Here is a 20168-nt window from a genome sequence, read left to right as displayed (position 1 = left end):
AAAGGAATAAAGATATATTGACACACACACACACACACACAGACACACACACAAACACACATATATGTAGAAGAATGACCTAGGTGCAGAAACAAACATAGAGTAGTATGTGTGATTAACTGTCACTTGTGAAGGTAAAGGGATACACTCAATTAGATGGATTAAATGAGCCTTTATCCAATATGGTTTGATCTCGAACAAACTTTGGTGTTGTCAGTTGTGCTGGAACTGGATTTTTCTTTTCCACACTGGTATCGTGCTGCAGGGTCCACACCTTCCTGAGTGAACTTGCTCTCCGTTTCAAGGGAACACCATATATAGAAAAAAATATTGGGAAACAAACTTGTGTAACACAATTTATTAAAATAATAAAACCCTATAAAACATATAGGTTATCGTTCCGGATAGTGGTGTAACCCGATTTGGAGGTTCGCTGGAGACTCAGACCTTACTGCTCTGTGTTCCGGAGTCTGTTCTCACTGACAGCCGAACACTTCCACGTCACGTGTATTTCTCCGGGTATCGCGAGATCTCGCCTGTACACTGCTCCGCTTCCAATCCGTTCGTGGTCGGGACTGTCTCTCTTCCTCAATCTTCCTGCTGCGTTATTGCCAATCACCAATCATCCTACAAGTTTCACCGATAAGGATTCTTCAGGGGTCAATAATAGCGTACCTGTCCCTATCTTCTTTATAGGCACCTCCCTATTCCTATTGGTTCCCTTGAGCAGAATGTAAATTGGATACAATACCGTCTAAACTTGTAATATTGCATAAACAAATCTCAAAACAAGGAGTTAATCATAATAAAGAAATGTAATTTATATTCATGTTCTGCATAAAACCGGAGGGTATTTATACATCCAGTACAGTACATATTTCTAATAGATACATGTTGGTTAATATATACTGTAATCAGATAGTTTAAGAAATGTAGCTCATTATTCAACCCCTCTCTGTAATCTGTATATTATACAGGAAGTATAGTTGCATGAAGGGAGAATGATATCAAAAGAGACACTGATGTATTCAAACATGAAAACAACACTTTTAGATCATAATGTATATATAACAATACTAATAATGAAATAAAGTATTACATAGATATTGGATAACATACATAAACCAAAATTCCTAATTGGTTAATATAGCGGTTAAAGAGATTATATATAATATCACTACATGAACTATGTTGTGTAGTTCTAACCAATTCATTAAGTACATGGATACAAAGAAACAATCTATTCAGTATATTACCCCATATCAGAGAAATTTATATTAATATTATACAGAATTAAGAATTTTGGACACTGTTAGTAAACTCTTATCCATTATTTTAAAACTACATTGCATGTGTATATTCATAACAAATTGATAAAGACATAGATAATTTAACCAAATCACACAATGGTTTGGACTTTATTCAGAAAGTGAAGGAGAAAGTGAAATTTTTGATACATACAAATACATTTGGAAGAAGAAGAAGAAGAAGAAGAAGAAGAAGAAGAATGCAGTTTATTTAGATATTTATTTTATTTATTTATGATTTTGTTTTGGTGTTTTAATTGTTTATTCTGGTCTTTATTTTGGATTTGATTGATTTGTGGTAATTTTGTTTGGTTTACTTCTTTATTTGTTTTTAGTTTGAGATTGTTTTGAATGCATTGAATTTTGTTTTTGATTGTTTATTTTTAGGTTGACCATTGACTGGCATAGTGTTAAATCATGCCCATATTATATGGGCATTATGTACCATCTGTGTCATTCAATTGTTTGATTGGCATTAGTAATATGTTCATTTTGCAATGTCATGTTTTTTTATTTGGCCCTGTTTTTTTTATTCCTCCACCATTTCTTGCAATAGTGGTAAATCATGCCCATAATATATGAGCATGATGTATCCACTATACAAATGAATGGGTGAAGGGTGGGGGTAGTTGCCTGTTGTGGGTGGTTAGGCCTCCTGGGCGGGAAGTGGGAGAGGGTGGGTTAACCCCTTGATTACTATAGCATTTACTTACCGCTAAGGTGATTAAGGGACATTAGATCGTATTTTTGATTGTACTGTATTGTTTGTGGCAATGGAGGATATGGACGCTGATGAGGTTGAGGGCGGCCTTCATTGTGGCAGCATGGCAGGGGTGAGTGCAAGATTTATTTACTTTATTTCTGCTTGTTAATGTTTTTTTAAATGGGCAAATGCACTATTATCCATATCTGGATAATAGTAATTTTGACCATTATTATACTGTATGTGTTAGGGGGCGGGTGTATTTATTTGAACGTTTTGGTTCTTGTATTTTTTTGGGCACAGGATTAGTACCGCAGGCCAGCAGGGACCCCGGACTCCCGCTGGGATCACCCGTGGGCCCAAGACTCTTGCAAGGATCACCGATGGGCCCCGGACTCCTGTGGAGATCACCCGGGGACACCCGCTGGCCTGTTGAATAAATTGTGTGGCGAAAAAAAGTAAACAATGATATTCTTCATGGCACCATTTCTTTTGCAATGTAAAGAGGGGTTAGGCTGCACTCCACAAAATAGATAAATAAGACATACAGTTTACCGGTGCTGCTGGTTCAAGGAAGTACCTGCCAGGCAATTATAAAGTGTACTCAGGAAAGAAGGATCCAGCACTCCACGGTTTTCTAAATAAAGTAAATTTATTGTGCCACACAACGTTTCGACCAATAGGTCTTTCTCAAGTGACTAGGCATTTAAGAAAGACCTATTGGTCGAAACGTTGTGTGGCACAATAAATTTACTTTATTTAGAAACCGTGGAGCGCTGGATCCTTCTTTCCTGAGTCCATTTCTTTTTTGCCAGCCTTTAGCTGGTGCAAAAAATTTGCATGCTTTTAAAGTATGATTCCCTTATCACTGCTTAGTGAATCGCGCTGACTGGCAAAAAATCGGGACGTTTGCCATTTCTTGCCTGATCGGACGTATTTTTTTTTCCCTGGCTGAGGAAATGCCTTTTACGGCAATAAAGCACTGTTATCACTTCATATTCCAAATACACAGGCTTAAATATACATTCACTAGTGTATATATGCATCCACTCATACACCTATACATTCATACACACGCATCCATACATAATGTTATACTGTAGATGCAGAGCAAACACAGATAGACACGTACATACACTGATAAACACATAGCAGATTGACTATCCCTGAGGCCACACTCAGAGAGAGACTGCAATCGAAGAATTGGTCAATTTTCCAAGTCTAGCTAAGATTTCTGGAGTTCCCCTGTTATTCTGGGTCCATGGGCCAATTTGGATATCGGAGGTCCGTCTGATGCTGGAGCCTACCAGGGATTTCCCCAGTTACCCAGTGAGTCAGTCCAATGGTGCTATCACTCCCCTCTTTTTAATGTGGTGAAACAGGAAGTAGCACAGTTGATAATGCAGCTACTGTACATTCACTTGAATAGAAATGAATGAATAGTTAAATGTGCTACATATTAAATTGAGGCACACAATCAAAGCGTATAAATGTGTTGCAATGGTTGTCTGTAGTTATGGCTGTGACATGAGAGTTTCCACACGTATGTATAGTATTGGCGCATGGAAATGATTGATATACAAAGTTTCAGTGAGAAGTCATTGTTCTCATTCCTGTTTCTACCATATCTTCTCTGTTTGGTCCGTGGTGTTTTTGTGTGGCTCTTGAGTATTGTTATTGCGGATGAGCATCCAGTTTAAGTTTCAATGTAATTCATTGTAAAAAGGAATTGAAGCTATGCAATAAAAGAAAACAAGTCATTTATTTAAATGAAAACGCTGCATGTTTTACAAAAGGCTGAGTGATTTAGAAGTGACGTGGTTCATTTTGTTTCTTGTAAAGCTTTGTTATTTATAAACATGGAGGAGATAAGAAGAATCTTCTCCAGCATGGCCCAGAGGCTGGTGTAGGGGCTTTGTCTACTAATAGTCAGTTGACATTCTCTCAGATTAACCTGTCCAGGCACCAGAACCCAGGCCACATACAGCTAGGCCAGAACTTGATTCATGGTCAGTGACCAGCTGGGATCCATTGGAGTGATTTAGGGTTTAAAGGGTTTATCCTTTGCTAGCCATACTGGAACGATTGGTCATTACACATTATGGATCACTTGCAGGTATGAAGCTTTTTCCTTCAAAGTGAGTGAACGTTTACATTGTTTAAGAAGACATAATAATAATAATAATAATAGCATGTTCTTGTATAGCGCTGATAATTGTACGCAGCGCTTTACAGAGACATTTTGCAGGCACAGGTCCCTACCCCATAGAGCTTACAATCTATGTTTTTGGTGCCTGAGGCACAGGGAGATAAAGTGACTTGCCAAAGGTCACAAGGAGCCGACACCGGGAATTGAACCAGGCTCCCCTGCAGCAATCTAATGTCAGTCAGTGTTTTTACTCACTCCACATAGGCAGGTGGTAGGAAAGACCATTGAAATGTCCACAGTCATAGTCCTTATTTGTGAAGAGGGTTTGGATTATCTATGATGGGTCAGTATAGTATACATCATGTGTGGATTTTTAGTTACATTGATGATTCATATTCACTTTAAAGCTATGCGTTGTGATGTAAAGCAGGAGATGAATGAGTCAATGATCCAAACTGGATGTTTACAACCTTTAGATTCTCTGACGAGCCACAATATTACTAATGAATTAATTACTATTTTAATTCTTAGATCCAATCATTGTTGTAAATGCCATGCACTACACATCTTCACATTAAAAGAAAGCAAGCAAGACAATAAACAGAGTAACATAGACCGGACAATTCTAAAAGGATGGAAGAAAAAAGGATTTGAGATATTTTAAGTTAATTTCAGTCAAATTTATTTAGGAAAAAACAAATGGGAACTGGTAACTTTAGGTAGAGCAAAAAAATACCATGTAGATATTCTTTCCTTTGCATTCATTTTGTAACCTCATAGTGAAATATATTCCTTACAAATTGCTGTCTTGGTGAATTAAGAATAATGTTCTAGTCTTTGTCATTTGTTCTTAATTTGTGTTTGTGCTTCCGAAACATGCGGTGATTTCAGCCATTGACTGATTTAGAATTCCATGTTTTAAAGACGAATTCCCGCTTAAAAAAAGAAAAAACAGGCTCTGTTTAATAAAACTTGCCTTTACTTTCCTACTTGGAAGTAAACTCCAGCAGGTTTCCATGAAGAATAAATTTAGTAAAAACATTGTTTACGTGGTTGATTTAAATATTTGCCAAAGAGAGTGGATTTATTAACTTGCCCTGATAATAACAGTATCTTCAAAATTCTTCAGCACTCTTCCACCAGGTGAGCCCCAAGTTAACTTTTATTTCCTTTAAATTGCATGCATTCTTGTTTTGTTTGACTTGAAAATATTTATCTCTCTGAAATTATTTTATACAATGTGCTACTCAACAAAAAAGTTGCACCAAAAAAGGGTTGTTATTGAACTGAGTCCTAAACACTAATTACAGTATGTCCAGGGGATTCCATTAAGCTTTTTCTCCCGCACGCTGGCTCCAGATATTTACTAAGGCACCAGGTGCGTTCACATTTTCCTTACCCAGACGCTGACAAGTTGAATATTCACAACATCTCACAAAGTTGAACCTTAAATCAAATAATAATCACAGTTCCAGGTAAACTAGGCTTTAGCTAACCATGCACGTAAGTTGGTAGCTGATTGGATTCTGGCACGAAAGTTGAATGCTCTGATTTCCAAAGATAAATAGTAATGTTAAAGCAGAAATGCCGACTTGAGAGGAGAAAGTCCTAACTCCCAATTATACAGGGTATCTCAACACCAAAGCTCCTGTAGCATATTATGAGATAAAAGTGCATTAAATAGCCAAAGTCTGCCGAGCCTTGCCATGTCTAAAATCTCCCCACTTCTTGCTCCACTATCCCTTACAGCAGTCGTTACAGATAGAGTCTTTCCTTATACTAGGGGCTTCTGTGCTTATTCATGAGCGGCAGTACTAACAAAATCCTTCGTCTGCTGTCCCCTAAATGAATAATCTCCACCTATTAACCATGTAATTAGCACAAATAGACATCATCCATTATTTTTAGAAGATGTATTAAAGAATGGAAATGAAAGATCATAAAATGCTTGGTTCAATACAGTATATGGTATTGCAAATCAGTGATTATATGATTATAATGTATGTTACCGCACCTCGGGCTCACGGCAGTAAATGTGCACTACTGTATGTTACCTTCCCTTCAAACACTCTCAAGGCAAAATGAACATACACATTCACCTAGAACTCAAGCAATCACCGGTAGGATCCTGAAAAACATTCCATTTAGTTATTCCTCAAATATTTGGTGTTGGAAACATTTGCAGCCTCTTAATTTGCATCAACACTGCACAAATTAAAAGGCTAACACAGAGGGAAATATGCATCTAAGGACCATAGTCACTAAAGGGGGAGCCAATCTTTTACACAACCAAACTCCCATTCATAGGTCATGCTAAAGCGTAGCACCCTTTAGTGAATGTGGGCTTACAGTTTCCAGCTGCAAAACCAAGCACAAAATAGTAATATGTTTTGCCAAGGAAAAATCCCACTGAAAGCAATATCGTTCTTTATTTTATAAATGGGGTGCTATAGTTTGACGCAGAAGCCTCTGATATATAGCCCCCTTAAAAGTTTTCTTTTAGTCAATGCTACTCATTAATGTTGTTGTTATTTTGGTTATATATTACTACTTGGTTAGTGGTGATGCGGAAACATATCATCAAACTTCTAGTTTCAGGGCACACCTATAAAAGCAGTAAACAATGAAAGCTTTTCTTTAATGACAATACTTCTTGCTGACACCCAAGATCTCAAAAATAAACTCTATGAAAGTTGTTTAAAAAAAAAAGAAAAGAAGAAATACAGTTTTTTTTCCTGTTTCTGCTCTCCTCCCTCTTTAACTAGTCTTTTCATTGTGTGAGCAGTGCACACCTTACATGGACGTCATTTTCGTTTATACAATGTGCAAGAGATTACAGAAGTATGGCTAGTATAATAATAGTCTTTGCATGCATGCGTAACATTTGCACAATGCTTTCTTGGAATTTTTGGGTGAAGCACTAATCAACCTATTATGAAAGCATTCCAGAAAATTACATAATTCTATTTAATTAGCCTCATTATTTGTTGGCTTGAAAACACAACGATTAATATCCTGATGCACTTTTGAATTGAAGCGTTTTGAAATAAGGAAAACAAATACTACTGTTTGAGAGGAAGGTATCAATCCAACTAGTTAATTGTTTAGGCTTCCACATTACTAACCAAAATAGTCACACAAGTATATTTACAAAAGTTACAAAAAGAAGCTAACGCCCATGAGCTTTGTTATAGATTACACTTTTTTTCCCACCCTGTGTACTTTATTAGTATACAGGAAGATTTATTTCAATATAGGGTTGCCGTCTAGTTTCTGAGATGCTCATTTAATCCAGGTTTTTTAAATTGTTATGTTTGATGCAAAAGCCAAAACATGTGGAAGATGCCCATTGACCCTCATTAAAAAGGAAGCTTCAGGCAACTCAGGTTTGTAAATCTGAAAACCTTGGCTGGGGGAGGATCTCTGAGTGGTCAGAAGCCACATGATAACTTTAGCTCCATGGATTTTCAATGTAGTACTCATACTTAGTACTTAGTACTCATATGTAGTAAAGTGGTGGTAAAGCAGTGATAAGGGTCTTTTTACAGAAGCAATATGTCAGAAATATTTTTCACCAGGCATATGTAAATGAGAATGTCAAATACCCTAATTAAAACCAAATTACTTTGTCAAATGCTATTCACTAAACTCTCTGATTCACTGCTTGCTGGCAATATAGCCCATTTGTGTCACATACCCCACGCTGGTGTTCGGCCATCTTGCCTCCGTGTTGGGCCCAACTTCCGGGTCTGGCCAGAGGGCCTCCCTTCCCAGTCTGGCCCAGGCAAGTTGTCCCAGTCCTCTCACAATGATGTCTGCACTGCCCCATAGAAGTTCAAGTGACTACTTAGTCATAATCAATCCATGGGCTACAAAAGGGTTAATATTTACACACTTGGATATTATGCTTTTTGTGTGTTATGTGTAGGGTGTTTGTGATATGTGGACTTTTTGAGTGATTAGACATCAAAGGGGTTAAGTAATTCTCTGCCATAGGTTTTGTATGAAATCGTATAGAGAAAGATGTGTTATATATTATCTACCAAACCTGTTTGTATCTGTTCAACACTGAGTTAACACAACTTTGTGTATGACAATGAGATGAATAGTGCTATCCATTTATTACATTGTTACATAGTAGATAAAGTTGAAAAAAGGCAAATGTCAATCAACCTATGTTAAATTTAGACGACAGATACTCATCCTATATTTTTAATTACAGTATATGGATCCAGAAGAAGGCAAACAAAAAACCCCAGTGAAATATTATTTCCTTCCTGACTGAAGAGTTGGCAATCAGATTTCTGCCTGGATTAACATCTTTCCTACAGTATGTTTACGTATTTGGTATATCACTGTTAACCTTTCCTTTCTAAAAATAGGTCTAACCTTTCGTTAAAGATATTCATTGTATCTGCCATCACAGTCTCCATGGGCAATGAATTCCACTTTTTAACAGCACTTACAGTACTCTAAAGAATCATTTCCTTTCTTGAAAGCGACATCTCATTTCCTCTAGTCTTAAGGGACAACCCTGTGTCGTTTGTAATGTACATGAGATTAATAGTTCTTTTGAAAGTTCTTTGTTTTGACCTGGAATATATTTGTACATAGTTATCATATCTCCTCTTAGATGCCTCTTTTCTAATGTAAATAAATCTAATTTAGCTAGTCTTTCTTTATAAGTCAGACCTTCCATTCCCTTGATTAATTTGGTGGTCCTGCTCTGTACCTTTTCTAGTTCCGTAAAGTATTTTTTTTTTTTTTCCAAAAATTTTTTATTAGGCAGTTAAACAATTACATGGTATGTACGGTATAAACAATATGTCAGCCTAATGTACATTTTTTTCTTTTTCTTGAGAGAAAAGAGAAAAGAAAAGGCTCAACGCCTCCTTGATCTCATGAAGTCCATCAGGGAGGCGCGAGTATGGAAACAGAGAGGGAGTAGAGAAGGGGGGGGGGCAGGGTGTGGGGGGGGGAGGGAGGAGAGGGTACAAAGGGTATAGCGGGGGGTGGTCATGATCCCCAGAACCTTGGTGATTCTGGTTTGGGCTTTAATGTGAATTGGGCTTCTAGTTTGTTAGGGGGCGTTTCGTCTTATATGCGCCAAATAGGTGTACCATGGGTCCCAAATTGCTGTAAATGAGGTGGAAGACCTCTTAAGGAAAGCAGACAATCTCTCCATGTCCATTACTTCTTGCACCCTTCTTATTATTGTTTGTTTCGAGGGGGGAGACACTTTCTTCCAGGCGGCTGCCACCGCACACCTAGCCGCCGTGAGGATGAAGGAGACTAATTTTCCTGTTGGTCGGTCCAGATAGTCTAGGGGCCTGGCCAACAGGTAGGTCAGCGGTTCGACAGGTATTTTGAGGTCTGTGACCTCCTCTATTAATTTTTGTGTTGTTTCCCAGTATTTCTGAATTTCCGGACATGTCCACCAAATGTGGGCCATGTCCCCCTTTTGACCGCAGCCTCTCCAACATAGATCGGATGCCAGTGGGTAGATTTGATTTATTCTGACTGGAGTGAGATACCAGCGGAACAGTATTTTGTAAATGTTTTCTTTGATTGTGGTACATATGGAAGTTCCTGAGGCATTTTCCCAAATACTTTCCCAGTCCTCTCGGTCTATAACTATATCCAATTCTGCTGCCCAATGCAGCATGTAGTCATGCGTGGGGACTTCTGTAGTCCCTCCTAGCTCTGTGCAGATTTGTGTTATTAGACCTTTCTGGTGATCTGTTTCGCTGCAAAGTCTCTCGAAACCTGTGAGAGGGGGAAATTCCAATGTTGGGGATAATGTTTGGAGAAAGTGCCGAATTTGTAGGTACTTGAACACGTTCAGTCCTAATATGTCATACTTGGTTTGTAGATTTTGGTAGCTCAGGAACTTCCCGAGGCTCAGGAGGTCGGCAATCGTTTTAATGTTTTTGGTTTGAAATTGGTCAAATTGTCTGGGCTCACAGCCAGGTGGAAATTTCGGATTTCTGTGGATTGGTATGAGTTGGGATTGTAGCGATGTGAGCTTGTACTTGAGTTTGCTTTTCGTCCAGGTCTCCCAGGTGTGTCTCATTGGGCCTAATTTGAATTTGTTATTTTGCATGTCCTCCCTGCTCAGGGACCAAAGGCAAGCCGGCAGTGAAGGCGTTCCGGCATATTGCGTTTCTATATCCAGCCAGCAATATTGATTTGGGCTTGCGTTCCAGACTACCACCTGTCTCAATTGTGCGGCCAGATAGTATTTTGTAATGTCTGGAACTCCCAATCCTCCTCTCCCCCTTGAAGCCAAGAGAACTGACCTGGGGACTCTAGGTTTTTTACCTTGCCAAATAAAATGGAAGATTGATTTTTGAATATTTTTCAATTCTGAGCCAGGGATGTGGACCGGGAGAGTCTGGAAGTAATATAATAATCTAGGGAGTATATTCATTTTGACCGAGATCATTCTCCCGATCCATGATATTTGATATCCTCCCCATTTTTCCAAATCTTGTTTGATTTTATGGAACAAGGTCGGATAGTTATGTTTATATAGTGATTGGTAGGTCCTCGATATCTTAACTCCCAAGTATTTGATACAGGAGGAGCTCCAACGGTAATTAAAGTTTAGTTTGAGGAGTTTCACCTCTGGCTCTGGCAGACTTAAGTTCAGGGCTTCTGATTTGTCATTATTTATCTTATATCCTGAGATTTTTCCAAAGTCTCGGAGTTCTTTTTGAAGGTTGGGTAATGAGGTTTGGGGTTTGGAGAGGGTTAAGATGACATCATCTGCGAATAGAGAAATTTTATGCTGCCTATTTCCAATATCTATTCCCTGGATGTCTTTATTGAGTCGTATTGCTGAAGCCAGTGGTTCTATCGTTAGCGCAAAGAGGAGAGGAGATAGGGGGCACCCCTGTCGAGTCCCATTAGTTATCTCGAATCTTTGGTTAGTCCCCCCTGGTAGTTTTATCGTTGCTGATGGATTTTGGTATAGTCTACGGACCCCCTCTAGGTATGTGTCTTTAAAGCCAAATTTACACATAGTCTGGTCCAGAAATTGCCAGTATATTCTATCGAACGCCTTCTCTGCGTCTAAGCTTAACAGTAGTGCTTTGGTGCCTGTGAGGTGGACATGATCGATAATATCGATTATTTTTCGGGTGTTGTCAGAGGCTTGTCTCCCCGCAACAAATCCTATATGATCAATGTTGATTAACCTCGGTAATATTGGGTTTAATCTGTTTGCTAAAATTTTGCTATATAGCTTGAGATCACTGTTGAGGAGGGAGATTGGACGGTAGCTTCCACATTGCATCGGGTCTCTGCCTTCCTTGTGTATTATTGCCAAATTGGCTAGAGACATTGTTGGAGGGATTTGGTTCCCTTCCATGAAATGGTTGAATCTTTTTAGCAGATGCGTGGATAGGGTTGGCAAGAATCTTTTGTAGTAGACATTTGTGAAACCGTCAGGGCCAGGAGACTTAGTGAGCTTTAGTGATTTGACCGCCTCTTCCAGTTCCTCTTTTGAAATCTCAGCATTGAGGACTGTGTTTTCCTCCTCCGTCAGTGAGGGGAGTTGACATTTATTTAAATATTGAGTTATAGTTTCTGACGCTATCGGTTCGGGTCGGCCGTTTTTAGTTCTTAGGTTGTATAGTTCTGTGTAGTATTTAGTAAATTCTGCTGCTATTTTGCTTTCACTATATTGAATTTCTCCAGACCTACTCTTGATCGCCGTTATCTGGGATCTTTTTTGTATCCCTCTTAATTTACTGGCTAATAGTCTGTCAGCTTTGTTCCCTTTGTCATAATATTGTTGATTGGTCCATTTGAGGGCCTTTTCAACGTCTTCCAGCTGGGTTTGTCTAAGTTTTGTTCTAGCTTCTATTAATGTTTTGTATACTTTTTTTGATGGATTTGCTTTATGAGCTTGCTCTATTACTTTTATATTCTCTGTGAGTTCTTTGATTAGCGTTTGGCGGGCTTTTTTCCTGTGGGATGCGATGGAAATAAATTTCCCTCTGATAGTTGCCTTATGGGCTTCCCATAGGATTGCTGGAGAGGAGACTGTTCCCACGTTGAGGGAGAAATAGTCCTTAAGTGAGGATCTTATCTCTCTCTCAATCTCTGGGTGATTAAGTAGTGAATCATTCAGTCTCCATGCGTATGTTGTTGTTTTTTCAAAGGGAATTGACAGTGTCAGGGTGATCGGGGCATGGTCTGACCATGTGATTGAGCCAATGTCTGATTCTATGGCTGCCGCCAGCACATTTTTGGTGGTCAGAAAGTGGTCTATTCGAGAGTAAGTCTGGTGAGGCGCTGAGTAAAAAGTATAGTCCCTCTGACCTTGATGTTGGGTTCTCCAAATGTCCACTAACGAGAATTCGCTCATGATGTCCCTAAACCTTTTCCCCTTGATCTGGGAGTGGGTTGTACGGGAGGGGCCCACTGTGGTTGATCTGTCCTCGGAGGGGTTTAAGACCATGTTTAGGTCTCCTCCCACTATTATCGATGACAGATATCCCGGGTCAACGCCCTCGAGAACAGTTTGTAGGAATTCTGTTTGGTTCTCGTTTGGGGCGTACACATTGATTAGAACGATTGCTGAGCCCGCAAAGGAGCCATATACCATTAGAAATCTACCCTCTGGGTCCGCCGTTGTTTTGACATGATTAAATGGGGTGCCTTGTCTGATCAGGATAGCCACACCCCTTTTCTGCTACTAAATGATGCAAAAAAGCACATTGGGAAGAATTTTTTGAATAAATTTGGGGGGTCTTGAGATGTGAAGTGGGTCTCCTGCAAGAATATAATGTCTCCCCCTGATTTTTTCATGTCCATGAAAGCTAGCCTTCTTTTTCGGTTATTCTGTAGTCCTTTAACGTTCAAGGAACGGATTTTTATTGGGGCCTTAGTGGCCATTGTTGGCTTCTAGTTGTTCGGGGTCTTGGGGTCCCTCCTTTCCCACTAGGGGAGACCTTGTTTTTATATTCTAAAGACCCTGTATGATTGAGGTCGCCTATTGGGCTGGGCCTCCTTCTAGGGGGGGTGTGCTGGGTTTGCCTTTGGGGAGGGGGAGAGGGGTGGAGAGGAGGGGGAGGGGGGGTAAAGATCTGCTGGGACAGGACCAGCAGGTGGAGAAAAGATAGAAGTAGGGCCAGTTTTGGTCCTGAAATGGTTTCGCCTGATCTTTGGTCGACCGGCGTTTGGGCTTGGACGCCCTTCTGGGGTGTGTCTGGATCCGACGGTTGGGTCGCAACAGAGGGGGGGGGCCAGACCCTGAGCTACTGTTGTGTGGCTCCTTTCCCATTCGTCACCTTTATTCCATTTTAGAACCTCGCCAATTATTATATTTGCTGGTAACTAGATGGGGGAAGGGGGGGAGGGGACACAGGGGGGGGGGGCTGGTGGGGGGAGGGATGTAAGCACGGAAGAGAAGGGAGGGGTAGGGAGGGGGGGTGAGGGGGAGGGAGGGGAAGGGAGTGGGAGGGAGGGGGGGGTGAGGGGGAGGGAGGGGGGGAGGGAAAAGGGAGGGGGGGGGGTGGGAGGGAGGGAAAAGGGAGGGGGGGGGGTGGGAGGGAGGGAAAAGGGAGCGGGGGAAAAGGGAGGGGGGGGGAGTCTATGGTGTTAGTTTTATTAAATACCTGTTACATGAGCAGTCATATATCATATATCCAGGATATCATCACATTTTTGTCTAGGAGAGAGACTCCCCTTGCGGATCTCACATTTTTGGCATAATATAACATAATTTAATTTATCATAACATAACTCAACAACATTTCGCATAGCATTGCATCATCTAGTGCTAGATAACATTCTAGTCCAGTTTGAAGCAGACTTTAACATTGTCCTGATGTAGCAGTCTAGCTATGTTGTGTTGGTGATGTTTGTTTTCTATTTGTGTATCTGACTCTGTCGCGTGATCGCTGTATATGGTGTTTGTTCCTGCTAGACGCAGCCTTTGTGTGTATGCTTCGGTGGGTGGCTTAGCAGTTCCTTTAGCCCGAGGCCATTGATGCTTATTTTTGCCTCTGCTTGTCAGCCTTTCCCTCAGCCCATATATCATGCGTTAGTCTTAGGTCACCGTTCCTTATGGCTAAGCGAGTGGGCGGGGTGGCAATTTCAAACTTAATTGTCCCGGCTCGGTGTCTCTTCTCTGTCAGGCCTCCCCCGGCTGTGGGGCACCAGGCCGTGAGTATGGGTATCGCCCGAGGGGAAAGCGCGGGGGCACCCGGGGAGGGGAGAGGGGGGGGGGTCCGTTCTTCTCAGCAGAACCAGTCCATGGAGATCCCCGACCCCATCTCCCAGCCGCAAGGCCAGACCAAGGGTCTTCCAGGTCGCGGGGCTGGGCCACCCGCTAACATCCAGCCAGTGAGGCGTAGCCTCCGTGCGTCGCCCCCCTTCAACTCGCTGCGTGACCCCCCCCCCCAACCCGTCCGGCACCGTCAATCTTCTCCAGAGATTTTTTTTAGGGATTACTCACGGTTGCTGGAGCAGTTCGACCTGGGCTCGGGAGATCATAAGGCCGGTAAGGACCGGCTCTCCACCTCCAGGGACCCCACACGGGGAGGGTCGGGGGCCAAAAGAAGCCGAAAGGCCGTAGGTAGCCAAAAAGAGGACGGGGACATGGCGAGAAAGGGGGAGAAAGAGGGGAAAAAAAAAAAAACCAGAAGAAAAAAAAAAGAGAAAAGGGGGGGGGGGGGGGGGGGACGGCAGAATGCTGGTCCCTCCATCTCCCGCCGATCGGAGCCCCGTCTCACTTTTCAGGTAAGTGAAGTGGGTGTTGCAAGCGGTTGTGAAGATTTGAGAGCGGTGCTGTTCCCTCGTCAGCTGTCTCTCCTCTCCCGGTGGGTCGGTGTAGTCATCTCCGGCAGTGCTCGTCCTCTCCCTGCAGTGGTGGTAAGGTGGGGTCTTTCTGTCATTCTTGGGGATGGTGCCTTTGTATGTGCTGAGAGTGTGGGGTTGAGTTCTTCTACTTAATCCTCTGACCCCTCTGTCCCGCCAGCCTTTCCGAGGCCCTGGTTGGGGGCTCTTCTTGTCTGGGTCCTTCGTTTCTCCAGCTGGTAGGAGGGGTGAGGTTTAGTGCTTTAGCAAAGTGCTCCATATCTTCTTGATGTTTAATTGAGAGCATCTTTCCATTGCGCTGCACCATTAGTCTAAATGGGAAGCCCCATTTATACTTTACTCCGCTGTCCCGCAGTAGTATGGTTAGGGGTCTTAGTTCCTTGCGGCGATCTACAGTTCTTTTGGATAGATCGTTGTAAAGTTGCAGTTGGCTGTCCTCAAATGTGATGAGATCTTTGGTTCGGGCAACCTCCATTATTTTTTCTTTTGCCAAAAATTTATGAAGTCTGGCTATGACGTCTCTCATCCTTTTTGGATCCTCTGATCTAGGGCCAAGGGAGCGGTGAGCCCTGTCCAGTTCAAGGTCCGTCTGATTCAAGTCTCCACATAGGGAGGTGAAGAGCTCCAGGAGGTAAGTCTTTAACTGCCCTGGAAGTACCGACTCGGGGATGCCTCTGATTCTTATGTTTTGTCTCCTGTCGCGATTCTCCTGATCTTCTAGGGAGTCGCGGAGACTTTCTACCTCAGCCCCGAGCCGGAATATCTCATTTGCAGCCAATTCTTGGGCCTGTGCGAAGGTCTCCATTTTGCCTTCCAGTTCATCCATGCGCTCCCTTAGGCCTGTCAGTTCTTGCTTTAGCTCAGTGACTGCGGATCTGAGATCGGCCTTTAGCGACTTGTGCAGGTCATGCAGCATTTCTGCCATAAGCTCTTTCATGTCCTCTCGGGTGAGTGTTGCCGCCGGCTGCGCTGGCATTTCTTGCCGGTCTTGCGTTTGGGCAGTTTGTTTGGGGCCTCGTGCGCCTGATGGGCCTGCGCCATCTTGGTTTCTTGCCGCCGCCTCTGAGTTTCGCGGGGAGAATAGCTTGTTAACAGCCTGGGCTGTTTGGGATTTTTGTTTGTTAGCCATTTCCTCTAGGGTTGTGGGTCTAGGGTAGTGCTTTAGGAGGGGGAATTTTCGGGGGAAAAGAGCCTCTATTTGTTTATTTGTTAGGGGGTCTGGCGAGTTCCTCTGCTACACGTCCATATCCGTCGGCGTCCTGGCCACGCCCCTACATAGGTTTGTTTATGTGTTCATATGTTGTAGCGGGGGGGGGGGGCAGGGGGAATTGGGAAGCGTGGCTGTGTGGCTTTTCTGGCTCTCAATGTTGGACACTCATATATTTGTGGCAGCTATTTTAGAGTGTTGTTGTTTTGGGCGATTTTGCCGGTTGTGCTGCCAGGAAGTTTTGTGCCAGGATGGGGTTGGGCCGTTGGTTAAGTCCATGGGTCTCGGACGGCAGACTCTGGCAGCTGTTAGAGATTGGCAACCTCAGGTTTTTTTTTTTTTTGGGGGGGGGGGGGGAGGGCGGGGGGGCCTGTAATTATGGCTTTGGGTGTGAGGGAGAGGGTGAAGGTTCACTTTGCTGTGCTCTAATGGCAGGGTGTCTCTGGGCGCTTCTGTGCAGCAGGGCTCCGTTGTCCCCCAACTGTCTATCCCTCCTTACCCTTCCCCAGCTCCGGCTGAGCCTGATTGTCCCTCCGCCTGTCCTGCACGCCTCCCCTCCGCCTCCGGTTCTGCAGCGTGCCGCGGATCAACCTAGGCTTCCGATTCGGCAGCCATCTTGGTTCCTCTGCCTCGTGGGGACTCGTGGGAGCGCTGTTGGCTGGCTGCTCTATTTCCAGCTGTGGGAGCTCCCGGCGCCGCCCGCAGAGCCGAGGTCCCGTGCGCGAAGCCTCACGGGGTGCGGGTGAGTCTCCCCCGCTCTTGTGGCACTTTTTCGCCGCTTTTGGCTGATTTTATGGGCTTTTTTGCCGTATTTAAACTGGGGCCGCACGGAGCTCTCTGGCTGTGCTGCTTCCCAGTTCGGCTGCTGGCCACGCCCCCTCCGTAAAGTATTTTTAAGGAGTAGTTCCCAAAGCTGTACTCCATCTTCGATTTGTTTTACTAAAGATTTCGGATATAGTGGTAAAATTATGGTTTCTTCCCTTATATCCGTACCCCGTTTTTATGCAAGATAATATCTTATTTGCATTTGCAGCTACCACCTGACGTTGAGCATTATTGCTAAGCCTGCTGTCTACAAGCATTCCTAAATCCTTCACCATCAATGATTGATCACATTTTGTCCCCATTTAATTTGTAAGTAGCCTGTTTTGTTATTGCTTCCAATGCTTAACCTTGCATTTATATGTATTAAACCTCATCTGCTATTTACTTGACCAAGTTTCCAGTTTATACAAGAGAAATTACATCCTGCTCATACTTTATTACCTATTTTACATAATTTAGTGTCATCTACAAAAAAGGAGTCTTTGCTTTCTATGTCAACCTCAAGGTCATTAATAACAAGTAAAAAGCAGTGACCTCAGTACCGAACCTTGAGGTGCTCCACTTACAACTTTAGCCCAACCTAAAACGGTTCCATTCATGCAACTTTCTGCTGTCTATCCTTCAACCAGTTCTAATCCAGGTGCAAATATTTTTACCCATACCAATTTCCTTTATTTGTATACTAACCAGTGTGTGGCACTGTATCAGAAGCATTTGCAAATTCTAAGTAGATCACATCAACTGCATTGATCTGGTCTAAATTCCTACTTACATTCTCAAAGAAACTAATAAGGTTAGTTTGGCACAAACTTTCCCGCATAAATCCATGTTGACTAACTAATAATTTTGTTATCCGTTAGGGATTCTTGAATATTAATCCTTACTAATTATTTAAGTAGCTTCCCTACTATTGATGTCAGACTGACAGGTCTGTAATTCCCTGGTTGTAATATAGCTCACTTTTTAAATATAGGTACCATTTCTGCTTTATGCAATCTTGTGGTACTGAGCCTGTGGAAATTGAATCCTTGAATATTAAATACAGCTCAACCCCGTTATAGCGTGATCCACTATAACGCAGATCTGCTTATAATGCGGTTTGAGCATGGACCCCGAATTAAAAAAAAAAAAAAAAAAAAAAATCAAATTTGTTTTTTACATTTTTTTTGCACACTGCACACTGCACACACTGAACACACTGCACACACTGCACACACACTGCACACACACAGCACACTGCATACACTCACTGCACACACTCAAAGCACACAGCATACACTCACTGCTCACTGCACAAACTCGCAGCACACTGAACATTGCATACACTCACAGGACACTGCATACACTCACAGCACACTGCACACACTCACAGCACACACTCACTGCACACTACACACACTCACTGCACATTACACACACTCACTGCACACTGCATACACTCACAGGACACTTCACACACTCACAGCACACTCTCACTGCACACTGCATACACTCATTGCACACTGCACACACTCACAGGACACTGCACACACTCACAGGACACTGCACACACTCACAGCACACACTCTCCCCCCCTATCTCTGGTGTCAGCTGCTATCTCCTAAATCACTCTTGCACACAGAAGGATAGAATGTCTGTGGTGTAGAGCAGGAGAAGCTATCAGGAACAAGAGAACACACACACACACACACACAGACAGAGACACACACACACACACACACACACACACCACAGACAGAGACACACACACACAGACAGACAGACGAACAAACAGCTCTCTCCCTAGCCAGGGCAGGCTCCCCCGGCGTCCCTGAAAAGTTTGCCAGTGAGAGCAGGAGAAGCTGCTGTGTGGGTGATCAGTGGCCAGGGACATGTGAGTAAAATTGGCATGGAGAGGAGGCTGCAGCCCTGAGCCTCGCACTCTCCTAGCACTGCCTGCAGCTCTCTGACTGCTGGAGACACGGGAGGAGGGAGGAGGGAGGAGGGAGGAGGGAAGAGGGTGGAAGGGAAGGAGGTGTAGCACAGTGCAGCACAGTGCGATCTCAGCTCTCCCCCCTCTGTAGACACGGAACCCCGGGCGCGGCGGGCATTTTTAATTTGAAAAAAAATGTATTTATTTAATTAGCGCGACCCGTTTGTAGCGCAGTCGGATCGGATGGCCCCCGAGGAACGCGCTATAACGGGGCTGAGCTGTATAATGATTTGGCTATTACTGAATTTACATATGTAGCAATTGAAAAATGAAAGTAGCTCTATCCATTAAATTACAATCTAATAAGGAGTGAAAACTTAGTGTGTGATGGTGAAACTCATATACTGTAAGGGAAACTCACCAATTAGTCACGAGATAGTAACATGTCCCAACTGGGATAATACTTTAGTCCGGCAGCCAGAGTCCAAAGGAGAGATTTCCACATCCTCCAAACAGTAGCAGGAAAAAAGGTTAATGTCCTCCGGCGCAGAAGCTCAAGCAAGATTCCAAGCAAAGGAGAAAAACAAGCAAAAACCACAGAGATAACAGTGTATTCATAAACAAATTAATGTATTGACTAAAAAGTCAGACCAGTGCGGTCATAGAACTGCCTGTATTACATCTCTGTGTTACGCCGGTGCTGCCTGCAGACCAGACCCGTCCCTTATACTGAGGTGGGGACGTATATGCATGCACCCGCAGCAGAAGGATCGTGTCCGGAGTGTGGTGTTTTGGGGTTGCCTGGCCAGGTGGGAATAGCTGTAGCAATACTTGCCGGTACCGGGAGTGGAGTAGTAGTAGATGCCGTTAGCCAAGGCCAGGGCTAGGAGTGGTCCGGAAGGTAGGGATCCAAGCAGGGGTCCAGGGCGAAAGAAGCTGCATCGTCAGGGGAATCCGGGTCGAGAGCCAAAGAGAGAAGTCCGCCAAGCCGAGTCGTAACCTGAGTAACAAAGACAATAGGGAGAATAGACATCCACAAGAGAGACTATTTCGAGCGCTGTGAGAGAGGTAGGACAGGTACTATATACTGTGGCTGACCAATGGAAGCGAGGCAGGCCTGGAGGAGCCCGAGGAGCTGTCCACGATTGGTCCCCATAATAGGCCACCAGGTGGTAAGGTTTAGGGTTAACTGGTAACCAGCGCGTGGGCAGGGGGCGTGGCTTCACTGCAAGAGC

This window comes from Ascaphus truei, chromosome 2 (assembly GCF_040206685.1).
Source record: "Ascaphus truei isolate aAscTru1 chromosome 2, aAscTru1.hap1, whole genome shotgun sequence".
In the NCBI taxonomy this organism is placed as follows: Eukaryota; Metazoa; Chordata; class Amphibia; order Anura; family Ascaphidae; genus Ascaphus; species Ascaphus truei.
The sequence above is the reverse complement of the archived record's forward strand: the minus strand, read 5'-3'. Positions refer to the sequence as shown.